Below are 18,287 nucleotides of genomic sequence, written 5' to 3' on the forward strand. Positions count from 1 at the left end.
CTAACATTGAATTGTCTTGGAGAACCACTTCTCAGTGGGAACCGAAAATGGTGGCTCGTTTTTCCCATGAGGTAGTATTGTGGTGCCAGAAACCTGTTTTTATAAATTGATCTTACCTGTAAATCGTTGGCCAGGAGGCACAAGTATTGTTTGTTTTCCAAATAATCAATGTGAAATGTATTGTTTGTTTTCCAAATAATCAATGTGAAATGTATCGGTTTCCAATAGCTTCAATTTCAGCATTGTTTATCCTTCAAATCAAGTCCCTCTTCCCCGTCGTGGCCTTTTGTCCATATACAAATATAAAAAATTCATGTGGTTTATGGAGAGCTCCTTGATCTAAAATTCGATATTGTAAACAAGAAACAAAATAACTTGTAAGGGGTCCTCCATAAACCACGTTGTTATATTTTTGGTAGTTTTCATCCCCCTTCCCCTTGTGGTCAACTTCAATTTTTTTTTTTTTTTTTTTTTTTTTTTTTTTTTTTTTTTTTTTTTAATTTCTTTATTAGTATCATTCCAAACATTACATTCATTTCTTATATCTAGGTGTTCTGTGTTATTAGACAACACTATCATCCTAATTTGGTAAAACAAATTTAAGATTTTATTAACATATTGTTAACAACATATAACATTTCATTTGCCGTAGCAGTTCAGATTTTTTACAGGTGAGTTGATTTCACCTGCTTATAAGAGAAAAAAAAAACGCTTTAAATATACTTAACCTAACTTAACCTAAACATATAACGCATTAATCGTGGCAATAGAAGATTGTAACGATTTTTGCCTGAAATTATTTATTATTTTATTTGACATTTGTTCCAATGTTTCAACATTGGATATTCTATGTAACTCATTGGTACTATACCAGGGAGGAAGCCTCAGAATCATTTTCAAAATTTTATTTTGAATTCTCTGCAGAGCTTTCTTCCTGGTATTACAACAGCTAGTCCATATTGGTACAGCATACAACATGGCTGGCCTGAAAATTTGTTTGAATATCAAAAGCTTGTTCTTAAGACAAAGTTTTGATTTTCTATTAATAAGGGGATAAAGACATTTTACATATTTATTACATTTGGCTTGAATGCCCTCAATGTGATTTTTGAAAGTTAAATTCTTATCAAGCATGAGCCCTAGATACTTAACTTCATCTGACCAATTTATTGGAATCCCTCTCATCGTGACAACATGTCTACTTGAAGGTTTCAAATAAAGAGCTTTTGGTTTATGTGGGAATATTATTAGTTGAGTTTTGGAAGCATTAGGAGAAATCTTCCATTTTTGCAAGTATGAAGAAAAAATATCCAAACTTTTTTGCAATCGACTACAGATGACACGCAGGCTTCGACCTTTGGCGGAGAGGCCTGTGTCATCCGCAAACAAAGATTTTTGACATCCCTGAGGTAACTCAGGTAAGTCAGATGTGAAAATATTGTATAATATTGGTCCCAAAATGCTGCCTTGAGGAACACCAGCTCTTACAGGAAGTCTTTCAGATCTGGAGTTCTGATAATTAACCTGAAGTGTACGATTTGACAGATAACTTTGAATTATTCTAACAATGTATGTTGGAAAATTAAAGTTCTTTAATTTTACAATCAAACCTTCATGCCAAACACTGTCGAATGCTTTTTCTATGTCTAGAAGAGCAAGACCAGTAGAATAGCCTTCAGATTTGTTGGAACGGATCAAATTTGTTACACGTAAAAGTTGATGAGTGGTCGAATGTCCATGGCGGAATCCGAACTGTTCATTGGCAAAAATTGAATTTTCGTTGATGTGGGCCATCATTCTGTTCAAAATAACCTTTTCAAAAAGTTTACTGATGGAGGAAAGCAAACTGATTGGACGATAGCTAGAAGCTTCTGCAGGATTTTTGTCTGGTTTTAAAATTGGAACAACCTTAGCATTTTTCCATTTGTCAGGAAAATATGCTAATTGAAAACATTTGTTAAATATATCAACTAGAAATGATAAGCTACTTTCTGGAAGTTTCTTGATGAGGATGTAGAAAATTCCATCATCGCCAGGAGCTTTCATATTTTTGAATTTTTTAATAATAGTTCTCACTTCTTCCAAATCAGTCTCCCAGGCATTTTCGAAAACGTTCTCTTGATTAAGAATATTTTCGAACTCCTGAGTAACTTCATTTTCAATTGGACTAGTAAGTCCTAAATTAAAATTGTGCGCACTTTCAAACTGCATAGCAAGTTTTTGAGCTTTTTCGCAATTAGTTAGTAATAATTTGTTTTCCTCTTTCAATGCCGGTATAGGCTTCTGAGGTTTTTTCAAGATTTTAGATAATTTCCAAAAGGGCTTAGAGCCAGGGTCCAATTGAGAAATTTTATTTTCAAAATTTTTGTTTCTTAATTGAGCAAAACGCTTTTTGATTTCTTTCTGCAAATCCTGCCATATAATTTTCATAGCAGGATCGCGAGTGCGTTGAAATTGCCTTCTCCTCACGTTTTTAAGACGGATCAAGAGTTTAAGATCATCGTCTATAATCACGGATTCAAATTTTAATTCACATTTTGGAATTGCAATGCTTCTGGCTTCAACAATGGAATTTGTTAAAGTTTCAAGAGCATTGTCAATATCAAGTTTAGTTTCTAAAGAAATGTTAACATCAAGATTAGAGTCAACATACGTTTCATATGTATTCCAGTCGGCTCGTAAATAATTGAAAGTGGAGCTTATAGGATTGAGAATCGCTTCATGGGATATTTGAAATGTAACAGGGACATGATCAGAATCAAAATCAGCATGAGTAACTAATTGGCTACAAAGATGACTAGAGTCGGTTAAGACCAAGTCAATCGTAGATGGATTTCTAGAAGAGGAAAAACATGTAGGGCTATCAGGGTATTGAATTGAGAAATATCCTGAAGAGCACTCATCAAATAAAATTCTGCCGTTGGAATTACTTTGAGAATTATTCCATGACCGATGTTTGGCATTAAAGTCACCAATGACAAAAAATTTTGACTTATTGCGAGTCAATTTACGCAAGTCAGTTTGGAGCAAATTAACTTGCTGTCCAGAGCATTGAAAAGGCAAATAGGCAGCTATGAAAGTATATTTACCAAACTGTGTTTCAACAGAAACACCTAAAGTTTCAAAAACTTTAGTTTCAAATGATGAAAACAGTTGATGTTTTATACGCCTATGAATGATGATTGCAACTCCCCCACAAGCCCCATCAAGTCGATCATTACGATAAACAAAAAAGTTAGGATCTCTTTTGAGTTTAGATCCAGGTTTTAAATACGTTTCGGTAATAACTGCTATATGCACGTTATTAACCGTAAGAAAATTAAACAGCTCGTCCTCTTTACCATTCAGAGAACGAGCATTCCAATTTAAAATATTTAAATTATTATTTGGATCCATTAGAAAAACGTAATCCAATAACAATTTGATTTGTAAATTTTACACCTACTTGGACTGCTTCAGTCATAGTGGTGGCTTTGAACATTGCATCAATCATTAGATTCAATTGTTCAGTTAGAAAATTAAAATCAGAAGCAGACATGTCTTGTGATTTCCCATTGGAATTTTCGGTAGACGAAGAAGCGGAGTAGGAATTACCTGTGGCGGTAGGGTTTTATCCATTTGATTTGAAACAAGTAGAATGGGTACCCATGGATCGAACAGGGGAGGAGTTCAAATTTCCTGCTACGATATCGGCAAAGGATTTACCGTGGGTAGATACATGCGAAATTGAAAGATTCGAACGGCTACCCGACGGATTAAAATTTGTTTGTGAATGAGCATGATTATGATCTTCCTGATGGGTATGATTCATGATCAAGCGATCGTTAACTGAAAATTGAGCATTGTTCGATACTCTACCAGGCAAATTCCGGAAACGACCGTTATCGTAACGGATATTATCTTTCATCTGCCTGGCACGAGCCTCAATGACCCTTTTGCGTGAAGGACAATTCCAAAAATTGGACTTATGGTTAGCCCCGCAATTACAGCATATGAATTTGGTGGTATCTTCCTTCACTGGACAGACGTCTTTGGCGTGAGAAGAACCTCCGCAAATCATGCATTTAGCATCCATGCGACAATTTTTTGTACCATGACCCCACTTTTGGCACCGACGGCACTGAGTGGGGTTCTGGTAATTTCCTCCAGGTTTCTGGAAATGTTCCCATGTCACACGGATATCGAACATAAGTCTTGCTTTTTCTAAAGCTTTAATATTATTTAGTTCTTTTTTGTTAAAGTGAACTAAATAATATTCTTGAGAAAGCCCTTTCCGAACAATGCCAGATTGGGTTCTCTTTTTCATAATGATTACTTGGACTGGGGAAAATCCAAGTAAATCATTTATTCCATTTTTGATCTCTTCAGGTGACTTATAGTCACTTGAGAGACCTTTCAAGACAACTTTGAACAAACGTTCAGTTTTGTCGTCATAAGTAAAAAATTTGTGCTTCTTCTCTTCAAGATGTCTGAGAAGAAGTTCACGATCTTTAAGAGTTTCCGGCAAAACGCGACAGTCTCCTTTCTTTGCGATTTGGAAGGAAACCTTGATTCCCCTAATGGAGTTCAAGATCTCCTGCCTAAATCCCGCAAATTCGGAACAACTGACCACGATAGGCGGCACTCTTTGCTTCCTCACTTGAATCAAAGAGCCTGGGCTAGAGGCTGCTTCGATTTGGTGTTCGGAAAATTTGTCTAGAGCATCGAACTGATTGCTCATTTCGATACAATTATTCATTTCACCCTTGGAAGAAAGTTCGCATTCCGGGGAAGCGTCCTTTCTTCCATTCTTGCCACGTGTAGTGACAGTTTTGAAACCCACTTTTTTGGAAGGAAGTAGTGAATTCAGAGATTCACCCTTCCTTTTGTTAGTTGTTGATACCATGTTTAGTTAATAAACGAAAGAAGACGTGACCTTCGAGAGGTTTTTTCCCAAGACGGTGTCCAAGAAGGATTACCACCGCTAGCTTTCGCCAACGGGTCCAACGAAAAATCGAAGGCACGGGTCCAAACAAGGATCGTAAAGGGATCAATAGTAGAAAAAATAGTACTGAAAAGTACTGTTTTAGTAGCACTGAAAAGTACCGTTTTTAATTTTAGCACTGAAAAGTACTGTTTATGTAGCACTGAAAAGTACTGATTTATTGCTTTAGGTAGTTTTTAAGAAAACTTCAAAGAGCAGAGAGAATTCGTGTACGCACAGCACGAAGGTACGATGCGCACTGGCTTCAAATTTTTATTTTTATTTTATGAACCGTAACCTTTGCACAGACCCCCCCCCTAAAATAAACACTAAATGGACGGTTCTATAGTATAGTATAGAGGTTGTTCATAAACCACGATATTTCTGGAGAGAATCACTACAATCGCTTATTTCAACCATTTATATCAAATATTCCATCATTTGCAATGCTTTAAAAATGGGGAGGGTACAAAAAGGGGTGGTGGGAGAGTCCATGCAAATCTTAATACTCTTCATATTGAATTTCAAGTTTAAAACATAATATGGCACTTGAATTCTGCTGTCTAGAAAATAAAACACTGTGTCGGGTTATTGAATAGATTAGATTTTTAAATAAAAACTGCAAAATGTTCAAGTAAATTTTAAAAATGACCTGGAGCAGACACGAAAATTCTGAAAACGCCATTATTTTTGTTTATTTTTATACTTTCAAGCCCGGGGTGTCCGGTCTCTGTGCATTCAGATCGACTTTTTTGTCGAACAGTGTAACGATAATTCTATTTTTAGAACAGATGACAACCTTCGAAAGCTCAACAATCGCTTATTCATCCATTATTCAACAATAAACCAAAAAATGTTAAAATATTTACAGGTTGTATTTTTGGTTTTTTTTTTCAACGCAACTAACAATTTCTAACTTATAGTGGAGATATGTGCTGGAACTTAAAGATAAAGATTAGTGAATATGAGCAATTGGGAATTGAACAGGGATTCACTGATTTATAACCACTTACCTTGACATCTGCTCCACATGAGACCGTGTGAACAGCAAGGGAATAACTTATTGACTTGTCTGAATAAGGGCTATATTAAAGGTTGCATTGAGGCTGGAGAAGTGATAAAAGTGCTTTGCAAAAACACTTAAGTTTGCTGTCACAGTGCACAGTGGTCCAGGAATCGGTTTTACGCGGAAAGATGCATTTTGAGCTTTAGAATGAAACATTAGACAAAAACGGTCTTCTACAAAGTTGTTTGTATTAGTTAAGCCCTTTGTTTGATGTTATTGAAAATTAGGGTGGACCACATTTTCATAGAAATTGTGTAACTAACTTTCTTATGCGTAGAAATTATATTATACATGCTTCAGCAGAGTTGTAGACCATTCAATTTCAAGCAACTTTGCCAAAAAAAGTTTTTTTGTATCTCTTAAATTGACCGATTTAGAGCTTTTTTCCTACGGTGACATAGGGTGGTCCGAACAAAACTGGTTTTCTGGCTCTAGAGTTTTCAATTCAAATTTCTCATCAAAGTAGTCTAAGAAACACTTTTAGAGCTTTAAAAAATGCGTAATTTGGTGAGTGAAGAAACTCGCTATCTCCTTCCATTTAGGAGTTATTGTTGTTTTTCTCTCAAAAACATGCTTACTTTGATTGTGAATATCTCTGATTGGGGCAAACATAAAAAATATCTTTTGACGGCATTCAAAAGATAAAATAAAATTGTATATTATATCAAAAAATTACAGATGTGTTATTTTTGTAACTCTGATAAAATGCTTTGAAAAACAAAGGATTTTAGGCAGAAAAACTTTAATAACTTTTGAACTAAAATAGATATCATCAATCTTTTTGCAAGAAAATTTGCGTTTTGTTAAGTTCTTGAAGTCGTTCATAGAACGCTTTGACGAGAAATCCGAAATAAGAAAGATAGGGCTCTAAAACTATTTTGAAGATTTTCATAGTATGTTTTTTTTATTATTTTGCATTTTCAGCATGAAAATGAAATTTTAGACAAAAATGATCTTCTACAAAATTGTTTCTTAAAATGTAAGCTAACATACTGTGTCATGCAAACTAGGGTGGTCCACAATATCACACATATCATATAATCAACTTTTTCATTTGCAAAAATACTGGTATATGCTCTTAGGCAAAGTGGTAGAACTTGAAATTTTGATCAACTTTGCCAAAAAAAGTTTTTCTGTAGCTCAAAATTTGATCAATCTAGAGCATTTTTTCCTAATCATCGCAGGGTGGTCCAACAAAAATAAGTTTTTCAACTCTAGTTTTTTTAATATTATTTTCTCATCAAAGTCGTCTATGAACGACTTTTAGAACTTAACAAAACGCAAATTTTCATGCAAAAAGATTGTTGATATCTATTTTAGCTCAAAAGTTATTAAAGTTTTTGTGATTAAAAATAGTTGGCTTTCAAGAGAGTTATGAGTTGTGTTTGATCCTTCGACCTTAATGCTTGCTCCTGCGGGGGCCGGCGATGAGGGCAGGATCAAACATGTCGCGCATCGGTCGAGTAAAGTGAAAAAGTGCCGCGTTCGATAAGTTCTTTTTGATCTTTCGACGTTGACGCTTGCTCCTTGGAAGTGCGTCAAGAAAGCCCGAGCAGTCGTCAGTTGTTTTCCCTCTCGGGTCGCGCGCCTATTTTCTCTGTGTGTTTTTATATAGCCGAGCAAACGAGTGAAGCTGGAAGTGGATTGTTGCTGCTCAAGGATGACGGATCAATTGGTGAGCTCGTTTCATGCTACTATATCTAATCTATAAAATATGTATGATTGCACCTTTAATATTTTTTCAACAAACTATGAAATGTTCGTCACTGTGAGTGTCGACATAAACTCTGATTCATAAATTATTTACGTCAAATTTTTTTTATTCAAAACACTTTTTTCCTTTTACTTTTATTTTTGTAATTAAAAAAAAACTTTGTATGGTTCGACACTACGAGTGTAGACTTGCGAAAGGTTAGGTTCACTTTATTCAACAAACTTTGATAGGTTCGTCACCTCAAGTGTCGGCATAATTTTTCTCTACATAGATATTGTTCACACCAAATAGAAAATTTTATATTTACATATAAGCATATTTATAGCTCACAAATAATTATTTATCATGGTCTAATCGCTTATCAAAGTGAATCCTGTGACCCAACGATCCTCCCCATTAACAAACATCCCTCCCAGTAACCTTTGTGGAGATGCAGAGGCAAACACGGTCTCCAAATAGCAAAGGTTACACACTAACATTCCTTCCCCCAATCCCACCTGACTGCAAGGACGTGGCCGGCGCCGTTATTGACCATGAATAAGTAGAGGCACTGAATTATGCACACTGAAGAAGATTTTGGCCAATCCCAGCCGATCTTCTAGTTGATTCTTTGTGCATTTTCACTGACCTCGGTCAATCACGGAATAGCAACCATTGATATGTGTAGTCAGTCTAAGCTAAGCTAAGCTAAGCTAAGCTTAAAAATAGTTGGCTTTCAAGACGTTTTATTAGAGTTACAAAAATAACACATCTGTAATTTTTTGATATAATATACAATATTATTTTGTCTTTTGAATGCCGTCAAAAGATATTTTTTATGTTTGCCCCAATCAGAGATTTTCACATTCAAAGTAAGCATGTTTTTGAGAGAAAAACAACAATCACTCCTAAATGGAAGGAGATAGCGAGTTTCTTCACTCGCCAAAATACGCATTTTTTAAAGCTCTAAAAGTGTTTCTTAGACTACTTTGATGAGAAATTTGAATTGAAAACTCTAGAGCCAGAAAACCAGTTTTGTTCGGACCACCCTATGTCACCGTATGAAAAAAGCTCTAAATCGGTCAATTTAAGAGATACAAAAAAACTTTTTTTGGCAAAGTGGCTTGAAATTGAATGGTCTACAACTTTGCTGAAGCATGTATAATAAAATTTCTACAAATAAGAAAGTTAGTTACACAATTTCTATGAAAATGTGGTCCACCCTAATTTTCAATAACATCAAACAAAGGGCTTAACTAATACAAACAACTTTGTAGAAGACCGTTTTTGTCTAATGTTTCATTCTAAAGCTCAAAATGCATCTTTCCGCGTAAAACTGATTCCTGGACCATAGTGCAGTGTGTTGTGATTTTTGTTTTAAAATAGAATCCTCGATGATATTTAATTACTGCTTTTTAATTGTTGTCAACACAAGCTGGTAATGAATACGATTTCGTTCAGGTAAATAAAAATGTGACGAAGAAATTTGAGTGATTGAATGTAGTGTTCTATATTGTTGTTACCCAAGGTCATCGATGCCGAATTCAGGAGCTTTTTTCGACAAATTATTGGCTCGTGTGCGGCATGTCCGCTTTGGGATGTAAAAATTTGTTGTTCAATGAAAAAGTTTTATAATAATTAATTAAGTGTTCGACCCAAACGTTGGTGTGTATATTTTTGTCAACCAATAGTTGGAAAATGTTTCGCCAATGGCTGTTGATTTGCTTAAAGCTTTAAATAACCTATGATCAAAATGATTCAGGTTGGCTGAACAAGGGTTAAAACTGTAGATGGAAAATAGTTTGTTCAACTTTATATTCAGCTTTGAGTATACTGCTGAATAAGAGTGTTTAATAAGCTTTTCTTCAAAGTATTGTTCAGCTGTCACGGTGTTCAGCCTTGTACACCATTAATCAGCCAATGTTCAACAATTACTCTTGCTGTTCAGCTTTTATTGTTACTTGAACTCCCATATTGGATTTATCACTCGCTTAAAATGATTTATTAACATGTGTAGATTATGGCCAAAACTTTAGAGTGTTCTGGAGGCCTTAGCGTTATTCAAGGTTAATTATACATTTCTAAATTCCCTAGTAACGTATCACGAAAAACCCGGTCTGTTCACTTTTTGTATGAAAACACTTCGTTTCCAAATGCTAAATGAGTTCTGGGCTGTGAAATGGTGAGCCGACAACTAGGAAGGAGCGTCCAACATAGCTCTGGTCCTCACAAGTCCCTACCTCACGCTTCCACGGGTCAAACGATGACAAAGACCGCCAGCTAAGGGTTGCGTACTTAGCTGGTAGTGCAGCCTGGGCACTGTTGTCCTTCTGACATCAGCTAGAGTGAGGAGGTGCGTCTCGAGCGCCTGTCCACCAAGGAGGTGCGGCTCAAACAGCGTCTGTTCTGGCATCCAGCGGCTGAGTATGAAATGCTGTATCACGTCAGCTACACCTAAGGTGGCAGCCCCACCATCGTGATGTAGGTATCGCGACCCTGGTAAGGTAGCATATCGAATTTCTTACCTACCACGAAAAATGGAGAAAGGAGAAATAACGAACGATATTTTCGGCAACCGACCTGGCAACGAAATAAGGACTATGATTGGAAACTCGGTACCTGGAATGTCAGGACGTTAAATGAACCCGGACGAGTGAGCCTTTTGGCTCGTGAATTGCAGAAGGTTGGAGTGAGCGTGGCTGCTATTCAGGAAGTAAGATGGCCTAGAACTGGAGAACGTGAATTCAGGGCGGTGGATCCCGTCGCCAACACAGCTTTCAAATACAACATCTACCATAGTGGCAGCGATAAGGCAGAGCATGGTGTCGGATTCATAGTGATCGGGAAGCAGATGAAGCGTGTTATGAGGTGGAAACCGATTAATGAACGAATCTGCGTATTGAGGATACGGGGCAAATTCTTCAACTACAGTCTGATCAACATCTATGCGCCGACAAACGATAAACCCGACGACACGAAGGATGCGTTTTATGATTGTCTCGACAAGACCTACGGAGAGTGCCCAAAACATGACGTAAAAGTTGTTATCGGGGATGCCAACGCTCAGGTCGGAAGAGAGGATTTTTTCCGCCCAATAATTGGTACGGAGAGCCTTCACTCCGCCACCAATGACAACGGCCTAAGGCTAATAACTTTCGCTGCAGCTAGAGGGATGGCCATCAGCAGCACCTACTTTGCACGCAAAGACATCCGAAAGCACACCTGGATGCACCCAAATGGCGAGCTCTGCAACCAAATAGACCACGTTTTGGTGGACGGTCGGCATTTCTCGGATGTCATCGATGTGAGGACCTTTAGAGGCCCAAACATCGACTCTGATCACTATCTCGTTGTTAGTAAAATTCGTGCACGGTTGTCTACCGTGGCGAACACAAGAACACAGCGACCGTTGCGTTTCAATATCCAGCGCTTATCAACAGAAGGTGTAGCAGACGAGTACCGCCGGAAGCTTGATGAGCGGATAAGGGGATACAACGTAGGCGACAACCTCAACAATCTGTGGGAGTCTATCCACGGTGCGATGAGCACAGCAGCGCGAGAGGTGATAGGTACTGCTCAGAGACGACCCAGAAACGGTTGGTTTGATGAGGAGTGCCAGAATGTGAAGGATGAGAAGAATGTTGCCAGAAGCCGGATGTTAGTGTCTGGTACCCGGCCCAATAGAGAGCGGTACAAGGAAGCTAGAGCAGCTGAGAAACGAATTCACCGCAGAAAGAAAAGGCAGTATGAGGAAGACATCATTACTGAGGCGCAAAACAGCATCGAACAAAATGATATGCGGAGATTTTATGAAACTGTCAATGGCGTACGGAGAAAAACTGCGCCGTCTCCCGTCATGTGCAATGACCGCGAAGGTAACTTGCTGACAGACAAAATCTTGGTGGCTGCCAGGTGGAAAGAACACTTCGAGCAATTGTTGAATGGAGAGAACACGAGCGCGTCTGAGAACAGAATAATTATCAGCAACGATGGACAAGCTGTGGAGCCCCCGACGCTAGATGAGGTTAGAAGAGCGATTAAGGAATTGAAGAACTGTAAGGCTGCTGGAAAAGACGAGCTCCCGGCCGAACTTTTCAAGCACGGTAGTGAGCAGCTGTACGAAATACTGCACCGTACTCTGTTGAGGATATGGGAGGAAGAAGAATTGCCTGCTAGCTGGCTGGAGGGCCTCATCTGCCCTCTGTATAAGAAGGGCCACAGATTGGAGTGCGCCAATTACCGAGGAATTACGCTCCTCAATTCGGCGTACAAAATAATGTCGCGTGTTCTGTTCAACAGATTGAGACCTCTGGAGGAGTCCTTCGTCGGCGAATACCAAGCTGGTTTTCGTGAGGGCCGATCAACGACGGATCAAATGTTTACCTTGCGACAAATCCTTGATAAGTTCCGGGAATACAACTTGCAGACTCACCATCTGTTCATTGATTTCAAGGCGGCGTACGATTCAGTAAAGAGAAATGAGTTATGGCAGATAATGGTAGAACACGGTTTTCCGGCGAAACTGATTAGACTGATTCGTGCAACGTTGGATGGATCGAAATCAAGTGTGCGGGTTGCGGATGAGACTTCAACCTCCTTCGTAACCTTAGATGGATTGAAGCAAGGAGATGCGCTTTCGAACCTTTTGTTCAACATTGCTCTCGAAGGAGCTATAAGGAGGGCGGGCGTGCAAAGAAGCGGTACCATCGTCACCCGGTCGCATATGCTCCTGGGTTTTGCGGACGATATCGACATAATCGGAATTGATCGTCGAGCCGTAGAAGAGGCATTCGTGCCTTTTCAAAGGGAGACAGCGAGGATTGGACTTACCGTCAACACCAGCAAAACTAAGTACATGATCGCTGGTAGACAGCGTGGTTCCAATCGTGACGTTGGTAGTGAAGTGGTGCTGGGTGGTGAAAAATTTGAAGTAGTGGAAGAATTTGTGTATCTTGGTACTTTAGTGACGTGCGATAATGATGTTACCCGCGAGGTGAAAAGGCGTCTTGCAGCTGCGAATAGGGCTTTTTACGGGCTCCGTAACCAGCTTAAGTCCCGTAGCCTGCAGACGAAAACAAAATTCGCGCTATATAAGACACTTATCCTTCCGGTTGCTCTATACGGCCATGAATCCTGGACGTTAAAAGAAGTTGACCGGAAAGCGTTTGGAGTTTTTGAGCGTAAAGTGCTGCGAACAATACTCGGCGGTAAACAAGAAAATGGCATCTGGCGGCGTCGCATGAATCATGAGTTGTACCAAGTATATAAAGAAGTGGATATTATCAAGCTCATAAAACACGGCAGGCTGCGTTGGGCTGGTCACGTGGTACGAATGCCGGAAGAACGACAAGCAAAAATAATATTCAGTAGAGAACCCGGACGAGGCCGTCGGCTTCGTGGTAGGCCGCGCACACGTTGGCTTTTTGCAGTTGAGGAGGACTTAAGGGCACTTAACGTTCAGGGCGACTGGAAGCGATTGGCTCAGGACCGAGCCCAGTGGAGAAGAACTATCCATTCGGCGTAGATTCAACGTAGTGGATTGTAGCCCATCAAGTATCAAGTAAGTAAATGAGTTCTAAAAGGAAGTTTATTTGATTTTTACCCTACCTGACCAAGAGGTGTTCTGGAATAACTTTGTCAACAATATTCCGAATTTATATTTTCCCATTACTCATAAAACTACAACTCATAGTGAAGCAATCCTCAAAGTTTCATCAAAAAATATTGAGTTATGCCCAAACACGAGCAATTTGAATTTTGAATGTCAGCCCCGTATCCTACGGGTTAACCAGCTTGAATTGGGAATCGAACCTACATTCTTTAGCACAGGTTGCCTGAATTCCCGACGATACTAACCGCGAGTAAAAGCCAAAAAAATAATGAATTCAATTCATGATCGGATGCACCAATATTGAGCTTCAGTAAGATACACGTCCATTAAAATTGTGTCATATTGATATCCAATCAAATGTGCCTCTTTGTCAGATAAGTATTTTTTGAAAGAAGTTTATGCTCACTAAAATAACAAATTCAAAGGAGTGCATTCAAACTTTAAAAAATTTATGACACAGAAGGCACATTCTATTTAACCCTTCATTTAGTATGCGGGATGGAAAGATCACAAAGTAACTGTTAACAGGAGGTGAATGTGAAACACGTTCTACATCGTGAACTATGTTGCATATGCAATGTGTTGCAATACGCTGCAAAAAAAAAAAAAAAAACGTACCATGCATGAAAACCCTCATAATCTTGTCGCCTTGTCGCTATCGTTCGTTGTTAGCTTTTCATTTCGATGCTGTCAGCGGGAGTGAAAGAATCTTTTATCATGGAATAGATTCCCGGGCAGAAAATTAAAAAGTAGGGGTAAAGTAAACAAAAAATCAATTTTCAGGTGAAAGAAAAGATTTACAACTTCTCTATATACCCGACATCTACAAATATTGCTGACAGTATCAAGCATCGCTTAGTTGATTTCTGGATGCAGTCCAAGTCATATCATTCCATCCAACAAAATATCAGTAAAAACTGAGTCAAAAATAACCAGTACAATATATACCTAAATGTGAAAAGTGATATTATAGTGGCTTACAAGCTGCGGAACTTGAAAACGCTCAAGCATACTCAGGTAGATGCCTTCAAAGGTAAGATGGGAAAAACTTGGCTAGATGTCTTAAAAGCACTAAATTAGTATTTTGGATTTGGTCCGAGTTTTGGGAGCGACATTTATGGAAGAGGTGTAGTAACCGCTGCGAAAACTTGGAATTTATTCCTAGAAAATGTTAAGGAAACAATTTGAAATGCATCACTGTTTTCTAAAGGTGTTAGCCTGATTAATTTGAAATCCCACTTGTATAAAGATGAATTAGAATTCATATAAAATCTACGTCTTTTATCAACCTCGAAGGAAAACATGGTGGAGAATGACGTTCGTGTTTAACAAATTGAATAAACAGCGAAATTCAAACATGTTTGAATTCAAATCCAATGATGAAAAACGATTATTATGCAAGAAAATGTCAGTGTTCGATTGCTGGTAAGATACAGGATTATGTCGTTCCAGAACGACATCTCTGGGCATTACGGTGCGGTTTATTTTTTCGAAAGTTCACAAAACCAAAAACTCGTGTGCTCTTCTAAACTTAAATTACATAAATAAGGGGTGTAGTGGTTAGAACACACACCTCTCACGCCGAGGACCTGCAATCGAATGCCATCCCCAATATAGTCACTTATGCCGTAAAACGTTATAGCCGTTGATCCCGAGATGTACTAGCCTAGAGTATAGGGTTAAAAATTTCATTAATAAAGAAAGAAACAAAAGATCACAAAAATAGAGAAACCTCAAAGCTTGAACCAAATATATTGAGAATTAGTGGTGGCGCAATCGACTAGAAGGTGAATTTTAAAATTACAAAATGCGACTGCCAGTGAAATTTATATAATTTTAGCATTTTCAAAACAATGTTGAAACTTTTAGCATCTCTCTTCACAATTGAACCTATAAAAAGTTTGTAGACATTTAATTTGTATAAAATCAAAACAGTATATTTGTTTAAAATCAAAAACAGGCTTTGTCAAAAGTAGCTTTTTCCAAATGTTTCCTCATTTCATGCATGCATACTCAACCCATTCCAAAATTTGTTTACATACTTTTAAAACTATTTGGTTGTTTTTTACCCCTCTACCGGCAATTTTATTTTTTACCACTGAAAAATATTCAAATCACAATAACTTTTTTGTTTCTCGATATTTTTGCACCATTTTTTCACAATCTCTCAAAAAACTCTTCTAGTTTCAGAATCTATGTTGATATTGATAATTGGTCATCTGGATCCGCAGATATTCCAAAATTCCATTGGGGACCGACACGTAGCCATAACCCACGTAAATATCTCAGGCTACAAAATTTTTATCGTATTCGGATATTCACTCCTTAGAATGGTACATTAATGAGAGTATGTTGTGAAAAAATGAATCAATTTAGTGCAGCCGTCTTTGAGTAATCAGCATTTATGTTTCTGGTACCACACTGGACAAATAAAGATCTTGAAAACTCTAAAAACCTCATATCGTAATTTTCAGGTTTTTTTCTAAGAATACTGAACCGATTTGTACGATTTTTCAGAGTAGCTCCTTTTTACCTGGAATTATATAGTACACATTTTATTTTATTTATTTATTTTTTTTTTTATAAATTGACTAAAACAAAATTGCCGCCATAGACATTTTATATGGAGAATATCGGTCCCCCAAGGAACATCGAAATATCATCAAAACTAGATCACCCATGATTGATATCGACACGGATTGTTAAAGTAGAAGAATTTTTTGAGTTTTGTGAAAAAATGGTGCAAAAATATCGAGAAACAAAAACGTTATCGCGATTTGAATACTTATTTAGCGGTGAAAAATGAAGCTGCCGGTAGTGGTGTTAAGCTATGTTTACAGTACAATTTTTTCTTGATTTTGACAACACATTGAAAATGATTTTCAATTGATCATTAGGTACTGAATCCTACGATTTTTAAATAAAATAAAGCGAAAACACATCAGACTGAAAATGGTGGTGAACATTAAGAGCAAAGAAACATACGTGAGACGTACTTTGAGTGAAACACTTATATATCAGAGTCATTGCTCACTGTTAAGGAGAAGTCTTATGTTACAGAAAGTCGAGCAGAAACATTATATATAACAGTCAGAAATTTTATTCATACTAGGGTCGCTTCTAAATTTTCCATAAGCAGGAATTGGTTAAATTCTATATAAATATGAAAAAATCAATTCATTATTCGGTAACTCAAAAATCACAGCTAAATCTTTCAGACAGATATGCCTTAGCAATTTCGCATGCATTTTTTTAAGAAGTCATAAATAATTCAATAGAAATTATAAACTCAATGAATAACTTTATACTTTCAGCAACAAATCTTGGCAGTATTTCCATTATTTATTCATTCGAGTTTCTCAACAAATATGTTCATCACCTCCTTAGGGAGTTGGGCAGAACGTGACACAAAGCATTGCAACAGATTTTTATTACAAAACTCATCAAGAAAAAAATCTCCCAAAAATATTATTTCGCTAAAAAAGTATTCTATCTTCTACTCCAATTCATATACAAATAAGTCAGGGGCTTAGGGGCTGTTTGGGCACGTCAGGAGTTAATCATCAATGTTAACTTCCTTTTCCCGATAGCGGTTATTTCAATTGGCTAAGAATTAACACTATGGACTGCCTGTTCCGGTGGTAAAAGTCCACCTAACAGGTGACCCCTAATTTATGCGGCTTTAAACTTACCGTGCCTAAGAATGAATGGTTAGGGAGGTCTTAATAAAACCTAACCGCAAACGGAGCCTGTGGAGTACCAGGGCGCCCTCTACAGTATTATGCCCTTCCTGTGCTACCCGGAGCAATGGTGCAGGTGAACTTGTGTTTCTCCGAGATAATCGGCTGCCCTTCTTCAGTCTCAAGCCTGAGCCTAAATAAGGGTGGGATTATTTTAGTTTAAATATTCACCTCTATGGTTTCGCATTATGCGTATTACACAGTGTAGTCTGTGCTTTTCGTCTTTGGCGGCTTTTAAGAGATACCGATCTGGTTTTTTCGCTGCTGGTCTTTTTCGTTCTGAGATTGAGAAAAGCTAAATCCTGCCTAGTTTGGGTAGTGGCTACGGTTAGGATAGCTTAGTTAGACCAATCTTCAGCATAAAATATCAGCAACGATCAATCTTTGTAGACTCATGCAAATGGTACAGTTCAAATGGCGAAAAAGCCTTATTTTTGTGAACTTTTATCTAGGTAACCTTGTGGACCCAGTTTTTGTTACTTTCATAAACATGAAATGGCAAACTCGCGTGCCATACCTCGTGCATGCGTGCTCGTAAATAGCGCTGACGTTGCTACACTCATTTCTGAGTTAACAACCAGAGATGTATGTGCTGTCACAATTGATATCTATGTTGGTGACCTCAACGAAATACGTCTTTCGTTTTGTGGTGTATTTACCACATGATGAACCATCCCCAATGGATGATTTCAAACGAGTTGTCGTTCACTGCCTATGAAAAGGCCTTCTGCTGATTTGTGGGTAAGGATGCTGATACTCATCCCATCATCTGGAGCAGCTCAGATATCAATTTGAGAAGTTCCAGTCTGACGGAATGCTTAAGTAGTTCAAATCTTGGATTACTTATTTTAGGGAATCGCCCAACCTTCATGGTATCTGCTCGAGAAGAAGTGTTAGACATAATGCTCTGCTTGAACAGAATCAGTCACGAGTTGACGAATTGGCATGTATCAGATGATGAATCATTATCTGATCATCACTACATCTCTATATAAACATATGAATGTAAATTCGCTATTCGTGGCTATTTGTAAAGGAATATGTCAGATAGTCAGGCTGCTTTTAAAGCTCTTGCTTCGGCCAACTCAAGTTCTAAGCTTGATATCGCACGTCGAACTCAATTTGAGGAACTGAATTCAGTGAACTCTGTAAAACTTATATGGGTCCTTGCTATTCTTCCATTGCACATTGGTCCACGGAACGAAATTAAGTGG

At 37.9% G+C, this 18,287-nt stretch overlaps 1 protein-coding gene across 8 annotated transcripts in view; it reads left to right on the top strand.

Annotated features, from left to right (window-relative positions):
- LOC5564085 overlaps positions 1 to 18,287 on the top strand; it is a 79,161-nt gene that overhangs the window by 13,026 nt on the left and 47,848 nt on the right. For 2 of the 8 annotated variants that reach the window (XM_021844382.1, XM_021844380.1), the window contains exon 1: positions 14,182 to 14,366. The exons of 4 other annotated variants lie outside the window; for them this stretch is intronic. The gene's annotated coding sequence lies outside the window, so the exon portion shown is untranslated. Of the gene's footprint in view, positions 1 to 14,181; positions 14,367 to 18,287 lie in introns of those variants that run through there. 2 more of the 8 variants (XM_021844385.1, XM_021844383.1) reach the window with 1 other exon arrangement.

The sequence above is a fragment of the Aedes aegypti genome, chromosome 2 (genome assembly GCF_002204515.2).
Source record: "Aedes aegypti strain LVP_AGWG chromosome 2, AaegL5.0 Primary Assembly, whole genome shotgun sequence".
Taxonomy (NCBI): Eukaryota; Metazoa; Arthropoda; class Insecta; order Diptera; family Culicidae; genus Aedes; species Aedes aegypti.